This window comes from Lucilia sericata, unplaced genomic scaffold (genome assembly GCF_015586225.1).
Source record: "Lucilia sericata isolate MDLA Ls3-8-SP2 unplaced genomic scaffold, ASM1558622v1 Contig000463F_arrow, whole genome shotgun sequence".
Lineage (NCBI taxonomy): Eukaryota > Metazoa > Arthropoda > Insecta > Diptera > Calliphoridae > Lucilia > Lucilia sericata.
The window spans coordinates 103,958-130,022 of NW_023994478.1; the positions used below are offsets into that span (position 1 = coordinate 103,958).

Sequence of the window (26,065 nt, forward strand, 5' to 3'; positions counted from 1 at the left end):
TTTAATCCCATCTGAACTTTAAATTCTTCTTGGATTCTGCTTTTTTCCGCAGCTCTCAGTTCTTTCAATTCTTCATTATTTTTTGTTGATTTAGTAGGATAGTTTGTTTTTTTTTTTTCCTGGATCGCCTTGTATGATGGTAATATATTGTGTCCTTTTTCATGCAGAGCTTTCCTTAATATTTGGTACTTATTTCGACTGAGACCCAGTTCCAACATAAGCGCTATTGCTTCCTCTTCAGTAAAATTTGATTGTGATGTTGGAGTTGGTATACTTTCCACAATTCGCTTAAGTCGTTTTGGTGATGCATTAGGAAGAATAGTTGCAATATGTACGGCATCCATAGGTTGGTTTTCCTTTTTCAGCATTTCGTTAAATGTATCAGCAATTTCCTCATTTGAGATTGAAAAAAGTTTTTGTGTGACCCTCTTTTTTTTTGACCTTGAACATAAGTCTTCGTATGACTTGCAAGGCGCTCCTGCTGATGTGTTGTAAGTTGAGATTTCCGTAGTAGTTTCCATCCAACTACAAAATTTTAATCGAAATTTCTTTTGATTTCCATCCACAGACTTACTTTTTACATCAAAAAGTTTTAAAAAGTTTTCAATTTTTGATATGCCTGTTTTGTCTACTTTTCTACTATATGTAGTTTTTATATAATTTGAAATGTCTTTAATTCTTTCTGACCCTTTTGAAGATACACTCCATAAAACGGAACACAACTCTTCGTACTTTAATGTAATCTTCATTGTAGATTTATTAAATATGGTACTTAAAATCTGAGAAGTTTACTTATATACCAATTCTTGTCATTTCCGATACAGGTATTCCAAAGTAAAAAATTACGAAATGTCTACCTATTAACATTTAGGACTATATTACTATAACCTGTAATTCAGTCATTGATATTTCTTATTAGTGAATGAATCGAAATTATCATTACCTGTATATTTTTACCTACATGATCATAAACGAAACAGAACGAAATGATCTGTCGAAAAAATTTAGGTAAAAAATAGTTATAAATTTCTGAAAATTTAAGCATAATAGGACCTTTCAATTATAAGGATAAGCAAACAAATAGAAAATAGGTAAATATAAGATTAAAACATGTTCTGTCATATTTAATACTAAAATATTTAAAAGATGAAATTAAAGGACACAGGTTTAAATGAACATATTTTTGAATGTAATTGAGATATTGGCTTGAAATTTTTTGTAAAGGGTCAAGAATTTCCATATCTAACTAAAAAATGATATTAAGGGATAAATATGGACTAAATTGTTGTAGCTATCTGCGACCCTATTAAAATTTTGATATAAATCATAGTTTTAGAAATTTAACAAATATGTAATATATGACAAAATCTTTATTTATGAACAAAACTCAATGAAATCTTCAACGCTTGTTAAATTTGTCATCTCAAATAAGAAAATGCAAAAACAAAATTGAAAAGGTCAAAGGGCATCCCGCAATTCCCAAAAATAGGAATGAAAATCCCAAAAATGGGATTTTTTACATGTTTGCCCATAGAGTCCACATTTCTTTCAGGGCTGGGAAAATACTTTTGGAGTAAATAAAAAACATATTGAGGTTTCCAAAACTGCTTTCAGTTTTCTGATCCTAGCTTTGGGATTTTAGAACATGTCGCCCAAAGTTGAAGTTTTGATAAAAAATAGGTCATATTCGGAAGGACGCAGTGGCAACATTTTCAAAAAATAGGACAAGTTTTTTACGCCAAAGTGTTTTGCGTAAAGATACCTTTTAGAAAACTATAAAATTGTTATATGTTCTTAATAAAAAATTTATTTTATTAATAAAAGAGTTAAGACACATTTTTGGCAAAAAAACGCCAAAAATCTAAAATTTTTTGAATTTTTAAATTAAAAAACGTATATTTTTGGATCAGTAAATGATATTGATCTGAAATTTTTTGTATATTATTGAAATTTTGTTGTCTAACTAACAAGAAAAAATTGAGTCCATTTGGTCCAAAATTACGCCCGGTATTCAAAAAAAGGCGGACCAAGGTATGGTAAATTTTGTATCACTAAATTTTTTAAATGCCTATAACTCGGATATTATAAGAGATAAGTAGTATGTCCAAGCATGTTTTTTCAAGATCTCGTCGAGCGCTTTCACAAAATATAAAAATCTTTGTATTTGGGTGAAAAACAAAAAAATGGCACGAGTTTAAAAATTTTACATGTCGTAGGTACCCTACTTTGAGCCGCCACAGCGCCGTCCCTGGGGCATCTGCAGGGTTCATCTTCAAAACTTAAACTCGAATACTCCTTGGCTACGCTCACGCCAAATTTTATCCCGATCGGATCAGCCGTTTAGAAATGCCAGATTTATTTCCAAAAAATTTCCATTCTGCCCCACTGTGCAATACAAAATATTTTTTAATTTACAATTTTAATATTAAATTTTTAAATAACTCCATCTGTCGGCCGCTGCTGCCATTATGATTTGAAATTTGTTTAGCCTTGATTGAAACCTTTTGCTTTATCCACCTGGCGTACAGAGGAAGAACTAAAATATGGATTTAATAAATCCAATTGTTTAAAAAATGCTGCTATTAATACATATAAACAAGTTTCATTTTGTTTGGCCCACGACATTTACATCGGTCTAAATTGGGACCGATAACTTTGGATTTCAATTTTGTCGTTGAAAAATGTAGTGGTGATAATTTTTGGACTCTATGACAACGCCAATTAAAATGTCAATGTAGAAGCTATGAATACAGTTGGAAGAAATATGTCAAACTTTGTCGTTTGAAATTTGTTTTTTGGGGGGCCAAATGTGGCTTCATTTTAGTTTATAATTCTAAACTAGTTCTTCAGACTATGAGATGAATCAAATATCAAAAAGAAATCTTGTAGGATAAATATTGCATATTTTAGCTTTTCAATGTTAAAATATAATTAAAACTTTTTTAGAACATATTTTTTTTTTAATTTTAAGAGCATATTTTTGAATACCCTTTTTCTAAGCCAAACTCATTGGGGGAATTTACATAGAAATTTAATAATAAAATTTAGGCTAGAATATTGATACTTAAAGGGGCCACTTGTTTTATATTTAATATCTGTAAGTTAAATTTTTTGAATTTTGTGTAAAAATATAACAGTTTATAGGGTTGTAAACATAAATTATACATATTTTATACCCGTACAACTTATTAATTGTACTGACAAAGTTTCAGCACATTTTTATTAAGTTTTTTTTCACAAAAGTTCATCATCGCTTATTATATTTGAATTGTATTTCCATTAAATTTAGAGTGACCAACTGTTTACAGTACTTAGGAAAATTAAAAATTAATTATTCTTCAAAATAAATATATTTTTCCTTACCGGAACAATAGAAGGAAGCAAAATATGTATCTTTTATAAAACAGCTTACATTAGCCGTAATAAAGGGATATTGTCTTAAATCTGGCTTATTGCTCAATTCCCACCTTTAAGTTCATCCTAAAATTGTTGATGCAATTTTGTTTTAGCCTGATTCTAAAATTTTCATTTAGTAGCTCGTATTTTAACTATAAAACTTCAAATTTAATTTCAATAATTTAAATTCAATAATAGAAATGCAGACTTGTACGGCGATTTAGATTACATTAGTGTGCATATGTAAAATAAATGACACGTGTATTCTTCAAGTCCATAATGGTCAGTCTATGTTAGATACAAGTATTTACTTGTCCAGAGAGTATTTAAGTAGTGCATGTAAAATGTTTCAAAGTTATGAATGTTTAACAGTCATAAAATGTTTTCAAAAAATTCACAAATTTCGTTGAATGGCAAAACATTCATTCCAACAAATCTTTTACCATTAACAAAAAAAACGAAATATTCAACCAAAAACTGTTCTGGCAGTATAAGGAATATGAATACGAAACGAGTAACAAATAACTTACTTAAACTATGTACAATATTTCTTCTTTCCTTTTCGTTTTACTTATTTTTATGCCATGTATGTTTGTTATTTTGTGTAGAATATTGCTTTTGTAATACACATACAAACACATCTTTTGTATTTGGCAAAGTGTTTCTTTTTTTTTTTTTTTTTGTAAAGTAACAACTGTAAATGTAAAGAAAAAAGCGGAAAAAACCTAAAAGTAAGTGCCTTTTAGTGGAGTTTCCCTTCTTTGCAATGACAAATGAATTTCCACTTTACATATGTTTGTAAGTTTTGTTGATTTTATAAAATTTTTGTTTTGGGAATTTTGTATTTTTATGACACTTGATATAATAGTCGAGCTGTAGAAATTTGGGTCATATCGGTAAACGTTAACTCTTACCGCACCGTCTGCAAAGTTTGTAAGTGTATTAACATTTGATTGTTTCCATCCTTGATTTAAAGTATTAAAAAAAATATATTTTTCGACTTTGATTTTGATGAAATTTACAGCACATATTCACATATGAAATTTAATACACACCTCCAATCAAAAATTTCACCTGAATATGTCCCTTTTCACTTTTTTGATGTGAAAAAATTTGCCCTCTTGTGAAATGTTGTATGGAATTTTGTAAACAATGAACAGCTGTTGCGAACAAAATCAACTATTGATTTGTTTCTTTAGATGGAAACGAAAATTTCAAGGGAACAAAAATTTCACTTCTATGGCGATAGCGGTGAATAAATATTCAACATGTTCCAGATATCAGTTTCTATTTTTTTTTTTTTTTGATGAAAACTCCTTTTGATATTGTAATCTAAAAAGTTAAAGGTAAATTTTTGGAGTATAGAAATCACTGTCAAAAAGGTCGTGATTAAAATTGAATGAGGACATTATACGAGTACAAGTATATCCTCTACTATGTTTGTATAAAAAATGACGGTGAAGACTTGTTTAGTTCAGGAGTTATTTACAAAAACGTAATTTAAAGCAAATTTTGTTATGCGATAACATATTAAAACTTAAGCACTGTGCAACAATACACAGATACGATTGAAATTAACTGTAAAATGACAAAATTATTGGGGACAATCAAGCCTTACTAAGAATGTAATGCTTGTCTAGATATAGAATTTTAAAATCAATGGGTAATATATATGTTTTATCCGATTGAGCTCTAAAGCCATTTTTTTAAAACCAAATTAACAATTAAAAATATATTTATTGAAATTAAATGAGAAGTCTATATGCTATTCAAATCCAAAATTTTATTTTAATTTGTCAATTAGTTTTGAAGATGTAAACGACTAAAATTTGGTTCGATTGACTTGAGCTACAACTAGTCTATTGACTAGTCTAGCACCTAGTCTTCAGATTAGTCTATTAACTAATATATGGAATAGCCTATAAACTAGTTTAGAGAATAGTTTGTTGAAAAGTTATTGAATAATATATTAATTATTATGTGCATTATATAAATTTGTCGACTATTTAGCAAACATTAGAAAAATTACATTATACATATGTCGTAGGTAATTGCAAAAAATTATAATTTTGGTCCAATTTGAGTCCAATTTTTTTGGGGACATTTATTTTGATGCAATATATCAGAATCAACAATAAAGTCGATTTTGAATTTTTGGTTAGTTCAATTAACGATTTGTACTATATGTCTGCACTAATATCTCTTATCTGGCAAGATATTAAAAGTAAAGTTTGTAAAACAGCATTATTATTTAGATTGGCTTCTGAAAAAATCATTTATTTTTTAGAGGCTAAAAATGTTTTCCATATACATATTAGTGTTACGAATTATTACAATATTTTAATATACATAAATATTAAACACTTGATTACAGTAAATAGTCAAAATAATGCTTTGAAGCTCAAAATACAAAACCGGAAAAGTGGACTTAGTTTAGAAATTTTCTATTCTCATTCCTCGACTTTCTAAAGAAATAGAAAGCTAATTTTGCATATTTTCTCTGCGGAAGATTGTAACGGCACCATATTTTTGAATTTTAGTCTCAAGCGACTTTTTGGTTAGAGACAAAAACTTTTTTTATATAGATTTTCAATGTATTTATTAATATCATATGCTCTTATGGAAGTCCAGTCGAGTAAGTGAGTACCATTGCTTCTCTGCTCTTATTTAACAACTATAAGCACAACTTCTGACATCCAGTTTCTCCAACTTCAACATGAATAAACAAAAATTATTGTCAGATGTAGAAACAATGGTAAAAACAAAATGTCACAACTTGATGAGCTGTAACTAAGGAAACTTCGATTTGGTGAGGTTTTTAGACAAAAACCACAAGGAGAAATTTATATAAATGATAAAATTACCCTGTAGTTTTAGTTACTACTAATAGTTTCTTAAAATTAAATAAAGAAACTGGGGGGTTACTCCGTATTTCGATTCGAAAGAAAAATCGTTCCAAACACGTACAATTTCGAAAATTTTTGCTTTTGTTGAAGAAAACTTCTCCTTAAATCCTTCTCTGTAAGTTTCTGTTAAAAAAGCGGGATAAGAAAAATCATGTTTCGTTAATAGTACTGTATAATTAGTTAATCCAATTCGTTTTTGGTCCCATGACTCATTAATCATGATTATGTCTGAATCATACGACATGTAAACAGACGTTGCATAAGGAGAATAGTTTTTAATTTGGTCTAGTAATTTTACCAGTCCCTTGTAAAATTAGTCCCACAAAAAACTAGAAGGTATTGTATTTTTACAAATCCACTAAACCACACTGCTCACATGTATGTATATTTGGATGTATGCAAAAAATGCGGTAACATTAACTACAGTTGTTGCCTCTAATTAAAATATGACAAATATGTTGGTTTTGCTAAAAAAAACAAAAAAAAAAAAAAAGAAAGGAAAACAAAACAAAACAAAATAACCATATAATATAATTCATATACTTTTTGTACTATATACTTACTATTGTCATATACTGACATTATACACTACAAAGACACATGTGTTTATAATTTGAATTATTTAAAATGCAATAAGACTTGTTTAATCGTCATTTTTGTTGTTAAATATTTGTGTATGTGTCTGTTAGTTATGTATTATCTATTAAGTAGATTTACCCCTTCTCTTTTCAATGAATTAACTTTTATGTCTTATTTAACACACAAACATTCATATATTAATTATGTTTTATAATCTCTCAAACACGCCCACGATGCGATGTTCTTGCCAAATTATTACAATGTTTGTAATTGTCACGTTTGTTAAGTGTCCACCGTATAAATATTTGAGGTTGCATTAATACTGCTACACTCAATCCTTTGTATGTGTATTTTTATTAGCGCCATTTTCCCGGAAATATAATTCTAGGGGACTAATAAACTCCGTTTTTGTTAGTGTGTGTGTATGAAGTACACTCAAAAATATTTTGAATGTCAATTTGCTCAAAAGCATATGTGAAACAAATGGTGTGAATAACTGTATGATTTGTGGAATGCTTCTAATTTATATGGAATTTTCCTATCACATCACCAAATGGTCAAACACGAAATTATTGCAAATTTTTAAAATTTTTGATTTTTTTTTGTATAAAAAAGTTGGCACCTAAAATTTTAATCCTGGACTTGGTTATTTCATTGAGATAAAATATGTACCCTAACTTGGTATTTTTAAAAACTGGAGATATACCTCCAGTTATTTTCTAAATTGGTTACTGTGGACCATTTAAGGACTGTGTCAGAAAAAACTAAAATTGCCAAAAATATCTCGAACGTTAAACATATAAAAATCTTCAGCCGGAAGTTGTGAAAAGTCTGCCAGTACATAAGTTTTATCATCTATCACACAACAAATGTGTTTTTTATAATACTTTACCTCAAACTTTTCGCTCTTTTATTATTAAGTTATTTGCCGAATTGATCTAGACCTTTCTGAACTCTATACGACTTCAATCCATCATTAGCTTTGGCTATGCGCACAAAAGAATCAGATCATTTAACTTTACGAGCTGCTTTTCTAATGGAAGTCTGCGGCGTTCTTCGAAACAGTCTTATTTTGCCTTATCAATCCCCCGGGTCATGTTAATTTGATGAATCTTCCAAGTCCTCGGCTTATTTCATTGATTCGGTCTACCGATTACGTTTCTAGATGCAGTTGCCGACTCAACAGAGGCCATCCCATCTGCGTGGTTGTAAACGGGAGTGATATTTTTGGATATCGAAAGTTAAGCAACGAGGCAAGAATGGTCAGATATTAGTTAGATTGTTCATGGACTGGCAGAACCATGTAAAAAAAAATTGTCACGGGGCGGTGGTGAATCCTCAAAGAAGCCCACAGGTGTTCACGTAAAGCACTTCGATATCTTTGCTTCATCAATCTGCTAGACCTTTTTTCTTTCCATAATACTGTTTAATGGATTCTGAATACTGTAAAAATAAAGAATAATTAGGTCTTAAGTTCCATATATGATTTTTTTTTTCCTTATAAAAGTTTTAAGGGATTCACATATCCGCAGTTGTTTATTTGGGTTCTAAATGTTTAATTATCGTAGCTTTTAATTTATGTTTCATTCAATTTAATTTGTTTATGTGAAGTAAAACATTTTGAGTGTATGACTGCGACAAATCCATACATATCTTATTATTACTATTTGAAATGTGAACATAAAAATGAAGACATAAAATATGTACTTACTGCTGTATTTAAACATACATACTTACATTAATATGTGGAATAAAAAGTGTTAATAGGATAAAAAAATGAAATCAACTCAGAGACATAAAACTCCTAATGACATGTGAATTTAACAACCGCAACTGCATCAAGGAATGCAATGCAACCAGCCACAACAATGGCTGCTCCGTCAACTCAGTTGTGTAAACTGTTCTTTATTCGTAGTATCGCTCATTTGCAGCAAACAGGGACATAACTCAAAACAAAACTTTGGAATAAAACGTCTTTGAAAGTTTTACGCTATTTTACAATTTTTTTAAATAATTTTTACAAACATTCTCCGTTGGAGATGAGTGCGTATTTTAATTAAGTTTAAGCTAATATTTTATTAATCGAATAAACCTTAAAACGTTAGTTTTTATGTTGACATTCATAACAAAAAGTAATTCTGACATGTCCATCAAAAGATGAAAGAAATCTAATCTAAAAGTTTTTGTGGTATTTATTTCAAAAAGTCGGATTTTGTGTTATGACCCTATTACATTAAATGAGCGACATGTATTGTATTTTACTTTAATATCGTGATGTGAAATGTCCGTAAAATGAAAATGAACCACAAAACTAGAATCCAACACGTAATCTCTTAAATCTTTCAAGTTTCTATGAATCACAAACATCATAAAAACTCACAAAAACACATGGACAAACTCTTGTTGTACTTAGAGTACAATTATAGTTAAAAACACCTATACTTACAGTGTGCATGGAAGGCTTTAACACTTTCCTAAAAATTTTGAAATTGTCGAATAAAGAATTTCAACAAAAACGTATAAAACCCAAATATTTTGCAAAATCTATGGTACCTACTATAAATTTTATTGGATTTCTCTATTATTTTTTGCATAATAATATAATAAAAATTTATTTCCACTATAGAAACATACAAGAATTTTTATTGTCTACACTTTTTTGTCACTCTGTCATATCTGCAATCGCCCAGAGTTATACAAAAATAAATTGTATGTGCATTAGAGTGACCCCGTTTGAAGGGTGCGATATGATATGGAATTTTATTTTAAGGTGTGATTTTGAACTTTTTAAAGGTCATGTTATAGAACTCGTCACATAATATAATATTAACGTTAATACCCAAAAAATTATGTATTATAAATATCTCGAGATTTCAGGCAAATGTATATCAATTTTCATATCCGAAGTCGGTACCACAAAATTACAAAATGTGTATAAATGATTGGAAAGAGAACTCTTACTTTTTTATCGGCAATCAGATGCGAAACTTGTGTTCTTATGAAATATTAATTTTCCTAAATGGGAAAATTGCATTGAAATTCCCTTGAACTTTTCATTCACAATAGTTGATATTGTTTCTAACAGCTGTTTATTGTTTACAAAATTCCATCAAAAAATTTCACAAAATGGGGAATTTTTTCAATTGAATCAAGTTTGCTAAAGAAAAATAGGTATAGGGAATATATTTCATGGGAAATTTTTATTTGCAATATGGGTGATAGTCTGAGGACAATTAGAAAATTTTTCAGATCTTGTATTCAAATTTCTCTGTTAAATCTTAAGTAAATTCCGAAGGAATTTTCGACATTCCTGATTAATGTTACATATTTGGTTCTTGAAATATGTTCGTTTTAGCAGTGATGATAAGCAGTCAATACATTATTCGCCCTTATAGCCAATAAGATGTGTCTTTTGTGAACTTTTCATTTATTGTCCGCAAAATTCCATCAAGAATTTTTTCACGTCAACAAAATTTTTTCACGTCAATACAATTCGTGTTGCAAAGACTGATCAACACTAGTATTATTGGAAAAAATGGTATAAAATATACATTGATTTTAATTAGAAACATGATACATTTCTTGAAGGTCGCCCTAATGTATTGCACTTTTCAAAGTGTGTGTGTATTAGAATATGTAAAATTACGACTAAAAACTTATGACTCATAAAAAAGTACAAACGAAACTTTAACATATACACGCACACGTGTACTTTTAACTGCCCATGCAGGATAAGGTTAGTGTGGCGTAAAAAGTTATTGTTTAATGTTTACAAAGTTTACAAAACAAATATCCCTGTAAGCAGGTGAAGTGTGTGTCGTCTGTCCGATAGGCATTTTTTGAAATTTTACTCTGAACATGGTGTGAAACTTTTGCAATGTTAGCAGATCATTGACATTATTTACACAGATGTGATGCAAATATCAATTAGTACCGTGATTTATGTGTAGTCATGTATTGTCGTATGTTTACAAACATACAATTGGACTTTAAATCAAACTGCTGCAATCAAATAAATATTTACATGGTTTCATAATTGCCACTGTATGAATTAAAATAGTTAACTGTCATTGTTATTATATGTAGTTATGTAAATAATTACATTAAGGTGTTTGTTGTATTTGTTTATTTTTAAAAATGTGTTAATTAAAATTGAAAAACATTAATACATATATCTTTTTATGATCGAAATCAGAAATTAAAGAGATTAAAATGATATACATATAGGGTTGCCAGCCTGGCAGGACTTGGCTGGATTGTCCAGCTTTTTTGATGCTTGTCCAGTTTCAAGCTAAAATTTAATTTGTCCAGCTAAATAGAATTTTTTTTAGCACACTGCAATAATTTTTATGTTATCTTTGTCAAATCATGTTAGCCAACACTGATTGTACATTTGTTATACAACTAAGTTATGATTTCCCTCTTTTATCATCATGTCTCAACACTTGAACAGCTGATGTAATAAATATTAGGTCTGTTCGCGTAGTCGATAATTTGTAACAATTTGCAACAATTGTTACTGGATTCCGTTCGCGTTCGAGCCATAAAAATTACAGTTCGTCGATAGAGCATTTTTTGATTTTACTTGATATTTTTTCCCCAGTAAAAAATATCCAACTTATATTCACAACATATGTTTGTTTTATAAATATGTAAACAAACCAAAGAAATCGAAAATTTGGTAAATTTTAAATTTTTTGAAAGAAATATATAAATTAATAACACACGAATATTAAAAAATTATTTGTAATTAGATTTATTTTAATTTTATTTATCATAAATTAGTTTTTAAAAGAGTTTATTTGTTGTGAAAAATCATAACAAATATTGTCAATCTGGCGTTTTTAAACCAATTTAGTTTGTCTTTCTCTTAGCGATTTTGTGTAAATTTTTATTTTAATAATATGTTTGTATCATAAAGTTTTAAAACAATAATATATTTTTAATGATACTACATATTTTGTTAACTTTAAATATCCATTTATTTATAAGAAAAATCAAAGTTTCAATTATTTGTTTTTTTGAGATTTCAGCAAAAGGGCATTACTAATCTTTGTTTATAAACAAAAACTTGCACATTTTTTAAAAAAATTGGCTCTCTATCATAAAGTTACTGGATATTTCTTACAGGAAAGTACGCGAAAAGACATATTATTGCGAGCGATAGTCAATTTCTTTACGTACAGCTTACGTACTTCAAAAATGGAGCTTTTTCACATCTTTTGCTCTTAAAAACTAAGTTAACGAAGTGATCGGGGAAAACTAAAAATATATTCGTACTATATGGACTATAACAAAACGAAATTGATATATGAGAACCCCTGCATTTTTTTTGGTATATCACTGTGAAATTATTTACACAAAACCAAAATTAACATTTTCTCGGTATTTTTTTATGTCCAGTTTTTTTTTGTTTTGTCCAGTTTTTTAAAACCCGATGTCCAGCTTTTTGCGAATCGGAATCTGGCAACCCTATATACATACAGTGGACGTCCACTAGTACGAATTATATAGTGTCAGGCCCTTTCGTAATACCGAAAAATTCGTATTATAGAACAACACATTTTGTATGTTTAAATTCAAATAATACACATAAAATATTGGATTTTATTTATTTTTGTTTTATTTTTCATGAAAAATTACATAACGGAACAAAATATAATAAATGTGTATTATTTTAAATAAATTTCTTGTACATAAACAGGCATAAAAGGGACATATTTACGTATATGAATTGTTAATTTTGAAAGTATCGTGAGTCCAATGGTTGAAATGAGATATATGTAGAATGTTTTAAATTTTAATGTTTTTAAAAAGATGTGTGCCAAAGACAATTTGCAATTTACATATGTGTTCTAAAATGTATTAAAATGTTCAGATTACATAAAACTTTTATTAGAAACTTGAATGGAATATACCACAATTCTCTAATTTATAATTTTCTCTTAAAAATTAGAATAGTTATCCTTAAACCCATTGTTTGGAATGTGGAGTCACACTACTTTCAAAATTAACAGTTCATACATACATATGTATATAAATATCATTTTACTTATTAAAAATCCATCATTTAACATCGATGTTTATTACATTGTAAAATGATTCTTACGGCTTTTTTCAATAACAGCGCTTTTGAGGCTTCAATATTGTTCTCAGCAGAGTTATTGTCGGGAACTAATAAAATACTTTCCTCATTGGCGTTATCAACCAATTTAATTTCTTCTCTTGGGTCATCAAAATTCCAATAAAATAAATTAATAACACTAAATAATTGTTGATTTGTAAATATACATGCAGTAAATTGTGTGTATAGGATTTTTAAAAATACAAAACACTTGTAATAAATACAAAAAACTTCAAAATTACTGAGCTTAAGGTGAATGATACCGAAATAATAAAATAAAAACATAATAAAAACTTCATTCATACGTAAATAAAACCAAAATTCCCATAAAAATGCGTTATTCGTACTATCGAACAGAAAAATTATGACTTTATTCGTAGACAATGCAACAATTTTGCCATTCGTATTATTGGATATTCGTAATAAAGAGTATACGTACTATTGGACGTCCACTGTATGTAGCTTTGTAGCCAATACGGTTATAAAATTCTAAATACGAACTTATATGTATAAAAAATAAATCAATTGAACAAAATATTTTTTTAATAAAGTTTATTAGAAATAACATTAAAAAATCAGTTAGTTAATTGAATGTATTGTGTTGTAGAAAAGGACGCAAGAAAACATTTTTAAAATATATATTATTTAAATATTAAGTTGAAGTGAATTAATAAATTAAAGTAAAATGTTTAATAAAAAATATATAAATAATAGACCTACAGCGAGCGTCAAAAGAAAGTGTACAGCTATTTTATTTGCATAAAAAGTTGTGTTGCAGTATAATTATTTATAAAACCGTAAATGGTCCAAAATTTTTTTCTATTGCTTTTCTTGTTAATCAAATATATATCCCGAAGTAATGATCAGAGTTTTGACCCACTTTTGTAAAATTTATCCAGTTTTGTTGATTAATTTTTGATATGAAAGTAAGGTTTCTTAAGAGTCTTTCTGGTATGTAGAGTGTTTATTAAAGTGGTCTTTGAATCGAACTCATATCAACTAGATTTCCTGGTGTAACTGTTATATTTTTCGATAATTCCACAACAATTCTCAGGGAATTGGGCTTCGGTCCTTATGATTTTTGCAGTGCTTTAGCGTTAGTTAGTTAGTTAGTTTGAAAGGAGGATGTATATACATCAAATCCGAAGAAATACACCTAGGCCTCTTTCGGGCCTGTTGTGCGCTCCTTAACCAGTGCCTCAGGTGGGAATCGAACCCACCACCTCCGGTCTACCAGTCTAGAACACTAACCACTAACCTACCGGAGGCCATTTTAGTAGTCCTGGTTAACGAATATTCCCAACCCTATGATGTCATACACAATTTTTCAATAGTTTTTAATTGTTCACTGACTATTTCTGACAATTCGTCACATTTCGCGTAAATATTATTTTTTTTATTTAAATTGGATACGATATTTCACGGTACGGGGGGAGTCTATTTATGCAATATTTAAATTTTATATATTTGAACTTATTTTTACCAAAATCCGAATAAAGCTGCAAAATAACATAATTACTCCATTCGGTTGCTTGCCTAAGTACCGTCTTTCGAAGAAATTTAAGCATTTCCCCGATACATTCAAAGAACGAAAGAGCAATGCTTTCATTGTACACTTTTTCATGACGCGTAAAAACAGCATTACTTTTTAGAAAACATTTATAATCTAAGCCTGTGTTTCACTTTGGGTAGCTGTTTGTTCACAGTTATATTCGTATTATATAAGCCTTCTAAACTGCAATAAAACATTTTATTACAAAGACTTTTGTAGAACTAAAATTGGTGTACACTTTCTTTTGACGCTCACAGTACATACATGTATGTATGTATGTATTTGGAACATTTGAGAAATTTGGTCAGAATTTAATATTTTATAAAACCAAATACTATTACAATTTTCTTTTAATTATTTATCATTATCTAAATTCATGAAATTTCCCTTTGATATAAACATGTATGAAATTTATTTAAATAATCCTAAAATGCTATTAATTTCACAATCAATATCATCTTTATAAGATAAAAATATTTTTCAATAAAATACACAAAACATACAAACAATTAATTAATTCAACATTTGTAAATTAAATAATCATATGTATGAATGTAATTCAGCATTATAGGAAATCGAATGCTAAATCGTAAAAAATAAATAAAAATAAATACTTGTGTTGAGAGTTTAGTAAACATACATTCAAATGTCTGTATATATTACCTCATTGAAACAAACTACTTGAGTTGGAAATAATATACATACCTACAAATATATTTTTTTGTAGTCATAAATGTGGGATTCGGAATTAAATTTCTTTATCTGTGTTTTTAATTTTTCTTTAAAACAAAAGGTGCCCAACGCAATCGCCCAAGCCATTAGCATCTGCAGGTTGCCAGACAAACTCTTACGTAGATAAAATATTTTTGTACTTTTTGAAAATTGTATTTAAAATTTCAATTGTTTTTACAATTAGAGTAGATTTTTGTCTTAATATATATATACATATATATTGTATGTACTTATTCTATAAAAATAATGTACATAAATATATGTAAAGCAAGTCATTAGACCAGCCCTTAAAATATAAGATTTAATATTTTTGAGGAAATCAAATTTAAAACAATCGATTTCCATCTCTAATTCCCGTTGTCCGATTAGCTAAAGAACAAAATAAGAGCCATGCCAATTAAATTTTTATTTTTAAGGATAGATCTACTGTACTCGGATAAATTCATTTTGAGTATATGAGTTTTAACGTATTCAAATGTAATTAAATTTTTGGCCAACAAAAGTTTCGTTATTTGATTTCAAAATTATTCTTTTTTTAATGTGTATTGTTTGCAATATTGTTTCTTGTTATACTCATCATTAAAAAGATGGTTTGTATATTGAATTTGTCATTCCTTTCGTAACACTGCGAAATATTGGTCATTGAAGCCCGAACGTATAAATTCTGGGTCCTTATTAGATTCTAAGAGGATGTAACAACGATAGAGTCCGAAGATGAAAGGCTCTGAATCCAAAAGTCACCCCATACAAGTGACTTCCAAATACTGCTTTCATTCCCATAAATATGTTTATCATGGGGCAATGGCAATAAAGTTTCGATCATGTAGCTTTTATACACCTTGAACTTTACTTTAATGCTCACAACTGGATTAAAAATACAACACTGAGATGAAATTATACCTAAACAAGTTTTGTAAAAATCAAAATCACCAAATCTATTAAGGATCAGTGCAATATTGTCAATAAATTTTTTAAAAAAATTTGACAAAATTCGCCAAAAATAATTTGTTTTATAAAATTTAAATTCGGAAGAGCTCCATATACAATTGATATAGTAAGAATCTTTTCCGAAAATTACGGAGGCCCATATTAATATCGGCTTTCTCAAAATTTTGTTGTTGTATTTCTGTGTGTTTTTTTAAAAATGTTGCGCCCAAACCCCGCTTTGACAAGTGCTGATCAGCAACTGATTTGATTTTGTTTTTTTGAGAGCAAACCAACTGATGTTGCTGCTCTATATTAAATTTTAGTAAATTTGTCGTTTAAAAACGAATTCGCACAATTTTTCTCGTTTTATAACCGAGTACTCAAATCTAGTCGAAAATAAATCGAATGTAATTTTATTTTTATTTTTAATTAATATATATGTCATGGGCATTTTTAACTCTTTTTCATTTAATATATATGTTTATTTTTCTGAATTTTACGTTCAAATAAAAATTCGATTTGTAGAACACCATATTCGGTTTTAAAAGTTTCCCGGTTTTGAAAGCGATTTGATTTACAGAACAGACATGTATATAAACTAGGTCGATCGACTCGATTTTTCAACCGGTTTTTTTACCAGTGTCGGTTTTTTCTTAATGTTGATTTTTCGAATATCGAAAAACCCGGTTTTTTCACTTTTTAAAAACCGGTTTCGAATACTTTTATTTAAATGAAATTTTTAAGTAAATAATAATACAGCCCGTCTAAATTTTAAAAATATTCGAGTCGAGGAGCTAGCGTATATTTTTCTACAGCTCCTTTGGTTAAACTTTTTTGATTTTCCTAATTAATTATAAAAATTTATTTGTAAAATTGATAACTGTTTGATAAAATTTTATCAATCTTAAGATTATATTCCAATTACATAATTAATTTACGGCTGAAATTTTATGGAAGTGTTGGAATGCCTATGCAAATTTCCTAAACAGGGCTTTTAAAATAAGCTAGGATTACATAGTACCTTATGTTTAACAGAAGTGTCCCACTTTTTTCCTAATTTTTTATATTAAAGAAATAAAGTAAATCAGACGACTAGATCTAAAGTTATAATCTTTTAAACTGTTAAAAATCATTTCGGGCCATATTTTATTAATCAAATTTAAACATAGACACTAAGTTTTTCAAATTAAAATATATTTTTTTATTTATAATGAAAAACCGGTTAACCGGTTTTTTCTGTATTTGAAAAATATCAACCGTTTTTTTTTAAATGTCAACTATTCGAACTATTCGAAAACAGGTTTTTGGAAAATGTCGAATAATCGATCACCCTAATATAAACCCAATAAATCCGTAAAACCTGGTAGTTTTTTTATAATACTATCGTTATTATAAGAATCTACATGCATAAATAAGGCCGTCTTCCAAAATTCACAAATTTATGACACACGCATTGATGGTAGGTATAGTAGGATGTCAATCGGATAATCCCGATTCCCGAAATTTTGCGGGATTTTCGGGATTTGAAAATACCGAGTTTTTATAATCCCGAATTTTAAGCGTTTATCTATATTTATACATTATAAAGTATAAAATAAGAGTGTTGTAAGAAATAGGATCTTCATGTGTTGTAATGAAGATTCGGTATAGCCGAATATAAAGCTCATACTTGTTTTTTATGTCTGCCTATACACCCGACGACAAAAATACATTATATTTACCGTAATATTAGATTTACGTATGTATGTATATTCAATTATAATGTTCTTTTAATTAAAATTTCACCTAGCGCCCTTACAAAGTCCTTTTCAGAAAATTATTTTAACGTCCCAACTCAGTTACAAACAGTAGCACTACTTTAAATATACATACTCATAACTGGTTGATCAAACATGACTACAATTTCTTTCTTGTTTCCTTTAGAAAATAAGCGACAAATTCACACGTTTTCATTAGGAAACGATTTTAACTGTCTTAAATAAAAATATAAATGCATTTTTGCCGTCGGCTGTATATAAAATTCTTTAGAAATTTCACAAATTGTTCTCATTGAAAAGCTAGTAATAGAATTTTCATATGATGTAATTTAATTTTAAGATGTTGCGACACATTTGGACAGCAGCATTGCAGCATTCATTTGTAGGCATTTATTTACATAGTCGTTTCAGTGTGTGCAAATACATACATACAAATAAACGTACGTTTGTATACATACATACGTATGTATGTATGTGCATATTTACATACAAATTATCTCATTTGCTATACAACACATCCAATAGTCGCCGTTTATTGTTTTAATCTCAATCACATTCCTATTTACAAATATTTACCAAATTTATAATAAAATAATAAGGAGTGTGTCATAAAAATAGTGTACTTTAAATTTAAAATTTTGTGGGCTTAAACCTAGTGAAAAGTCATTCTGTTCAAATACATTAATTAGGTAAATTTATAATAAATAAACATTTACAACAATTCGGCTCAATTTGAACAAAACTGACTTTCAAATATATGATTTTTTATTAAAAATCACAAATAATGGACAAATATCTTTTATTATATTACTACAATTTCTCTAATTGTATATAACATTTTTTATTGACACACTCTTTAATAAACTATAAACTAATATAAAATCTAATTTAAAAATAAAACCATCACGTTGTTTTTTTCTGAACTTTAAAAATTATACTCAAATTATACTAGTTTACAACGAATTTGCTCATGATATAAATCTGGAATTTTTATTTAGACCGTCTAAGTAAAGGAAAAATATGGGAAAAATTCTAGGGACTCAAAATGTTCTAATTATTCATTTAGAAAATCCTAAATTCTGAGTGGATTATGAAATACCCAAAAAAAAACTCATTCTCCAAACTTAAACCTCTTTATCTCAAAATTTTGACATACGAAAAAAAAATGTATAACCAGATAGATAGACCTTTTCAAAAATATATGTTTCATTCTATTGTTAAACCAAATATGTATGTGTAGACTAGTGTTATTAATTCTAGGTAAAGTAATTTTTGTTTTTTTTTAATTTAGTTCGAGGACCCCCTAGAATGCTCGTGTGAATTTCCTGATGAGTGTCGTTTATATCTATGCAGTGTAGCATACATATGTATGTAGAAGAACTTTTAGTATAACAACTTTTTCTAATCAAATAAATACATATAATCAATTTAGCACAAAATATTTATTTATTTACTACTTTTATGTTGGAATTCAAATTCAAACAAATAAAAAAATTAAGATATAAAAAATGAAAATGTGACATAAAATAATGATGATTCTGGTTATTAACGAGAAGAATTGAAATAGTGTTATGTCCGTCTATGATGAATCTTTTATACCCTTTAGCACATGTGAAAGTAGATTTTTATTAAATTTATATTATTCCTTAATACACTCAAATTGAATTTTAAAAGATTCCAATTAAATTTTAGAAAATTCTAAATTCATTAAGATTTAATTTTGAGTTGGAATATTAAATATCTTCAGTCAAAAGAGTGCTCCGCAAAGGGCTAGTACGGGTTAAAAGGTAATCCAGATATTTTTTATAATATCCTCAAAAAATTATTAGAGTAGATGATACATTTAGGTAATCCTAAAACTACACCCCTGCAAACACTATTCGACTGCATGATCTGTTTAATATGGACCATGGACTTGCAAATATCTTTATATGTTTATGTTCAAAACCGATTCAACGTGTTTTCGGATGAATATACATGCATATATTTATGAATATATTTATATGAACTTTTACCAACATTTAGATGTGTTACAAATGGAATGACAATATTAATGTAATCCATTTTTTTGATGGTGGATATAAAAAGGAAAAAAACCTATGTATGTATATTAAAAGTGGTCATAAACACGTGACAGGTTGAGAATTTATCACATGTAAAAATTTAATTTGTTTTCCAAATTAACAACTATCAGTATGTATTTATTTCATTATTTTTGGTACTAATATCTATTATACGCATAATAAAATTAGTTTTTGTTTTTTAAATTCGGTTTTTATTTGATTGTCTGGCCATTGCTGGAGACCAGGTTCCCCCGATCTAGCCACTGAATTTAGTGCATATTTTTTTTAATAAATAAATAAATGAAAGGGTAATTATACCTCCTAGAAATCTGTGCTACAGTTCACGTGAGCGAACTACAACCATTTAATAAATAGATTTATTGAATGCAGCGGGAACATATTGTGTTAGAATTTGGATTGGTATAGTATTAAATGGCTGCAAGTTTCCACATATTATTTATATAAATTAAGTAATACCTATTCGTATATAAGTAATACATATAAGTAGGTATTTAAATATATTTACTTGTTGCTAAAGAACATTTTTGAAATTTGTCGTCAATAAATAAAATTTATTTCTTTTCTGTGATACATGTAGCTTCAATGTACAATGTGAACACATACAGACATATCGTATATACAAACATACATACATATTTATATTCTTACAAATAAAGATACTCGTATATTAGTATTTATGTTACGATGTATGTATATATGAATTTCACGCCTAGAATTCGTTTCATTTTTTCGTTTTCCTTCAAACGTAACAAAAACAATTTGTTGTTTTTTACCTATTTTTAAATCTGAGCAACTGAACCACCACCCAGCAGCATCCATGCTAGACTACCAGCCAAACTGTCGAGCAACAGCAAACATACAACATCAACGACAATCATTATAAATAATATTAACTCACGAATTAACCCATTATGGGGATATGTGTACAAAACGAGTGCATATTGGAGTATAGTGCTTCTGTCATTGCGTGTTATAAACATTGAAATATGTATATCGATCGTATTCATATGTCATAATGCGGGGTCTACGAATAATAATATCAATTGTCGGCATTCTGTCCATTAACGTCACGATAAGAACCGGAAAAAAGAACTTTATCAAAATTTATACATATATGAAAACCGACATAGGTACTACTATGTTTTTAGTTTAAAATGGTTGAAAATTAACGACTTTCTCTATTTTTAACTAGAAAAAATATCGGATTTGTCCGTCAAAGATTAATCAATTTTACTTTAAACAAACCTGGAGCAGTTCAACGTACCAAAATTTCTGAAAACGAAAATAATCCATAATAAATATTATAGACAAATTTGTATACCCTACAACAATGAAAACATTGTCGTATATGATTGGATTATGTATTTATTTATTTAAACTTAATACTACATATTTGTCACAGATAAACTCTTGCCAGTAATCTTTAGTGTGTTGAAAATTAGCCATGATTCTTAAAGTAATGTTCACATCTATATATAATTTTAGTTTTATTTAAAGTAGGTCAAATTGGACTACGTTACATCAGAAGGCAACTATTTTAAGTTTATTTTATGGGATTTAATGTAGAAATTTCAAAAATTGTACCAACCGGTATTTAAAATATATTTCATTAATTCTTCTATTAATATATATTGCAAGTTTGGAAGATTTTCCTTTATTTTATATAACTGAAGATTTTAAATAAAATGAGATGACAAAATACTATTTTCCTCAGTTTTTATAGTTCTAAAACAAACTCAAATTGTAATAAATACAAATTTATTTATAACTAAAATTTTACATATTACCGTCCAGATAAACATTTGGCGAATTTGGCTGAATTGCATATCAATTTCCAAAAACCACTTTTTCAAAATTAATTTTTTTCCGCTTTTATTTAAATAACATCTGTCCATATTATTCATCTCGTACTAAAAATTTAGCAAAAAAAAAAAAATTGCTGACGTTTTTTAGTTTTTCAAAAATTTTTAGTTGACTTTGCTACGATGGTTTTTGTTAAACAAAAAGTAACCATTACGAATTGCTGTTCGCAATCAGCTACAAGTGCGAATAAAATCTCCCAATACATTCACCTGTTTTTTTTTTATTTATTTGGTTGTTTGTGTTTTACTTTATTTTGTCTTGTTTTTTTTACGAAATAAAACATTTTTCCTCCTTGTTTAATATTGAACTTAACCTTAATATAATTATTAAGCATTTTTATATGGTCATAACCTAAATCAGTTTAGAGTAATTAAATTGTAATTACTCGACTAAAAAACAACTTGTTCATATGTATACGTATTACATATTTATTTCTCACAAAAAGTTTATACAATGCATTCCATAGATTTTGTTTTACTAATAGTAATTCAACTATAATATAAACAAAAAACCTTAACATAAGCATTTACTGAATAATATCCACAGGTTATTATTTAAATCACTTACATATATCTACATATAAAATGCAATTACAAATTGTGGTGAAATTTTATTTGCAGATCTGATATTCATAAAGTTGTCAAAGTTTTATTGAAGATTTATTAAGTAATTTTTTGTTAAAAAATTCCTTGTATGAACCTTTAATAACATTATTAATCGTTTGTGAATATAGTTTAGTATAGTGTAGTGAAAAGCGGGAAAATTCTTCGCTAAATTAAACCTTTGCTTGACAAATGGATTAATTGTAATCTATGAACCATGGATTGAAAAATCATGTAAGATTAAAATAAAATACTTTACAAAAAATTAAATTTTATAGGTGTGAAAGTAGCTTTACAAACATTGATTTAATTTTTGTTTATAAAATCAATATAAACTTATGATGTAGTGAAAATGTTGAATATAAACAAATTTTGAATATCAATGGAAACATATATTTATTTGTTTTTTTTTTTTCATGAATATTTTGAAAATATTATTTTCAAAAAGATATTTATCCCTCCGCGTAGATACACACCTGTTTTTATCTTAAAAACTAATAAAATGTGATTTTTGTTATAAACAAAATGCTGCTCGATTCAATGTTAATACACTCGTTGTATTGCGTTTTGATGGTGTGTCTTCTGCTTTGCTCTTTCAAATTATTTTCAAAATCAAAAAGAGTGATCATATTGTATACAAAAGAAGACAATTCACACAGACTTCCATACGTGTAAGATCTGGTTAATTGTAACGTGTTGATGCTGCTCATATTAATCATACTACAGTCAAACTCGTTTAAGACGAACTCTGTACAGTTTTTTAAAGGAAATAGTAAAATGTCATAAAAAGTTTCTTAAAATGTAATTCTTGTAAAAGTAGGAAAATCAAAAATCAGCCCTATTTTTGATATTTACATATGCGAATTTCTTTAATACAATTACTTTACTAAGAATTCGTTTATCTATATATAAAGTTTTTTTTAGATTTTCGTACGAGGTATAATTATAACACCTGTTACCTCGGCATTGTGTATTCCTACCATTTTAAAAAGTTTTTATGGTATACTGACTGGAGACAAGGTAACTGCTAATGTAAATGATTTCATTACCAACTGGCGAAATATTGCGCAGTAGTTTAAGTATTAAAATTAAATGCACTCATAAGTGATCTTGAGAATGTGTCTTAAATTAACATTAGTAAAGATTAACGAAAGTACAAAAATATCATTTACACAATTAATAGTTACTCACACATAAATAACGGCAATGTACTTATGTAGTACATGTTTCTTTCCGTCCCTTACTATTTTTTTCTTGTACTTGTTTTTAAAATGTATTAAAATGCAAGACAAATATATTTGCATGCCTTAAAATTTTATTGTGATATAAATAATACGAATTTTTAGTTTTTTTTTAATGCGATTTTGTTACAATTTGTCTAACAAAATTACATATTAAATTAGAAGAGAAAAGATGCACATAAATACTATTTATAAATAAAGATTACAGCCCAGCGAAAAACTGTGCTGCTAGTAATTCGACAAACATTTTTAGAATTGTTGCTAATTTGTTATAGATTGAGAGTTTAAATCACCTCCAAAAATCGTTGTTGAAATAATGTTATTTATTATCGTAAGACAATCTTTATTAAAAATTACAATAATTTTTACGAAAATTAAAAAAATACTCAACTTTTTAAATTAAAGCACTTATTGTAACTCGATATGCTACAAACTTAAAAAATTGAGGAAATCTATTTTAAAGTTTTAAAAAATTAAAAAATGTGTAAACGTAAGCTTTATATATAAAATATTTTTATTAGAATTTTTTGAAAATATTTATGGTGGGGTTAGCTATGATAATGTAATTAGTAATGCAATTAGCACATAAAATAAATTTTCGATGTTGAGTGGCTTATCGTGTTACTGCAGCAAGCCTTTCAGTTATTTGTAAGCTTCATAAATGTTCCGATACAAAAATTTTTTTTTTTCTTAAATTTTTTAAAATCTCGATTTGTACATCCTTTTAAAATAATAAATACGTGTTATTTTTTTTTTAAATTTTTTATTTTTAAAGCAAAATTTCAGAGCTGATGCAACAGTTACGCCTTTTTTTTTTTTTTTTTTTTTTTTCAAATTTTGTTGCAAAATAATAGCACCATAAACATTTAAAATCCAGGAAAAGTTGAAAAGATCAGTAAAATAAGATGTATTGTTTATTATTATATAAAGGCAAAATTGTCAAGCTGAAAATCAAACAATATAAGTGTCTATTTAGAACTGAACACATTTTTTTTTAAATTTTCATTTTAATACTACATAGTCATAAAAGCAAATACACAATAAATTAAATGACTTGCCAAACTATTCTGTTGGTATTTGAAAACGTCTTTGTTTTGCGATTTGTTTTTTTTTTCTTCTAAATAATTTATTTATTATTATTTCTTGTTTTTTTATTGTAAATACGGAGAAATTTGAAAATGTTTAAATTTTCTTGATTTAAGTTTGTATATGTATGTCTGTACTAAATATTTTTTTGTTAATTTTTTCATAATATTTCTGAATGTGTATTTTAGGTCGACATTTGTGTCTCGGTATCTTTGAGGATAGAAATATAAAAGCGTAAAAAATAAAATAATGTACAACAATACTTTTAAAAATTTTGTATTATTTTATTTTGTGTTTCTTCATATATTTCTGTATGTATATTCATACATACATAGTTTAAATTTAAATTAAAAAATATATACATACATACATATATGTATATCTATTCACGTAAATGCACATTAGGATGGCCTTGGAATATATGGGAACATTTTTCTTTAGAATTTTGTCAAAAACAGAGCGGATTTTTGTATAAAAAATGCTCATGAAATTATGAGACAAATCAGTTAATATTTTTGTGGGAAATTTAGCATTGTTAATAATTCAAAAATATAAGATTTATGTTTTCAGTTAAAAGAAAATATTTTTTTTATATACGTTTTGAAATTTGTAAAAAAAAAAAATAAATACATCTGTATTCATCAACATAATTGAACTTGTGTTCTTAGTTTGATAAATTATAATTGTTTTATGCATTTGAAATAGTCAATTACTATTAGTGTTGACTTAAAATAGTATTTGCATGTGCAATAGCCGAGAAATGTTTAAATTTAATTAAAATTTACATTGGAACCCTAATGCAATTCTTAATTGTTTATCAATTAATTAAATATTTGAATAAAACCCTGTATGACCAAAATGTCCAACTTTGACCACTTCTAAGTCCGGCAGTTCTTGACCGATACATCTGAAATTTGTGTCTGGCCTACTATCCAATAGTACTAACCTTGGTACAAATTTCATCAAAATCGGAAGACATCGTTGCCAAATCAAAATATTTAAGATTTTAATTTAAAATTGGTTTTACGTTATTCTAATAAAGTACGCAATTCTTGAAATTCGAAAAAACTTAAAAAAAACCCACCCTAATATTACTAGTTTGAAAAACAATTTAAAATAGAGAGATTAAAGATGTTCATATTATTCTGCATTTAGTTACGAATATGTATAAATATATTAAATATATATCATGTGCAAGCATTTTTTCTGAATAAAT

At 27.5% G+C, this 26,065-nt stretch overlaps 1 protein-coding gene across 4 annotated transcripts in view; it reads left to right on the forward strand.

The window, feature by feature from the left end:
* LOC119605197 (RNA pseudouridylate synthase domain-containing protein 2-like) overlaps positions 1–26,065 on the forward strand; it is a 137,641-nt gene that overhangs the window by 77,634 nt on the left and 33,942 nt on the right. The gene's annotated exons all lie outside the window — the stretch shown is intronic.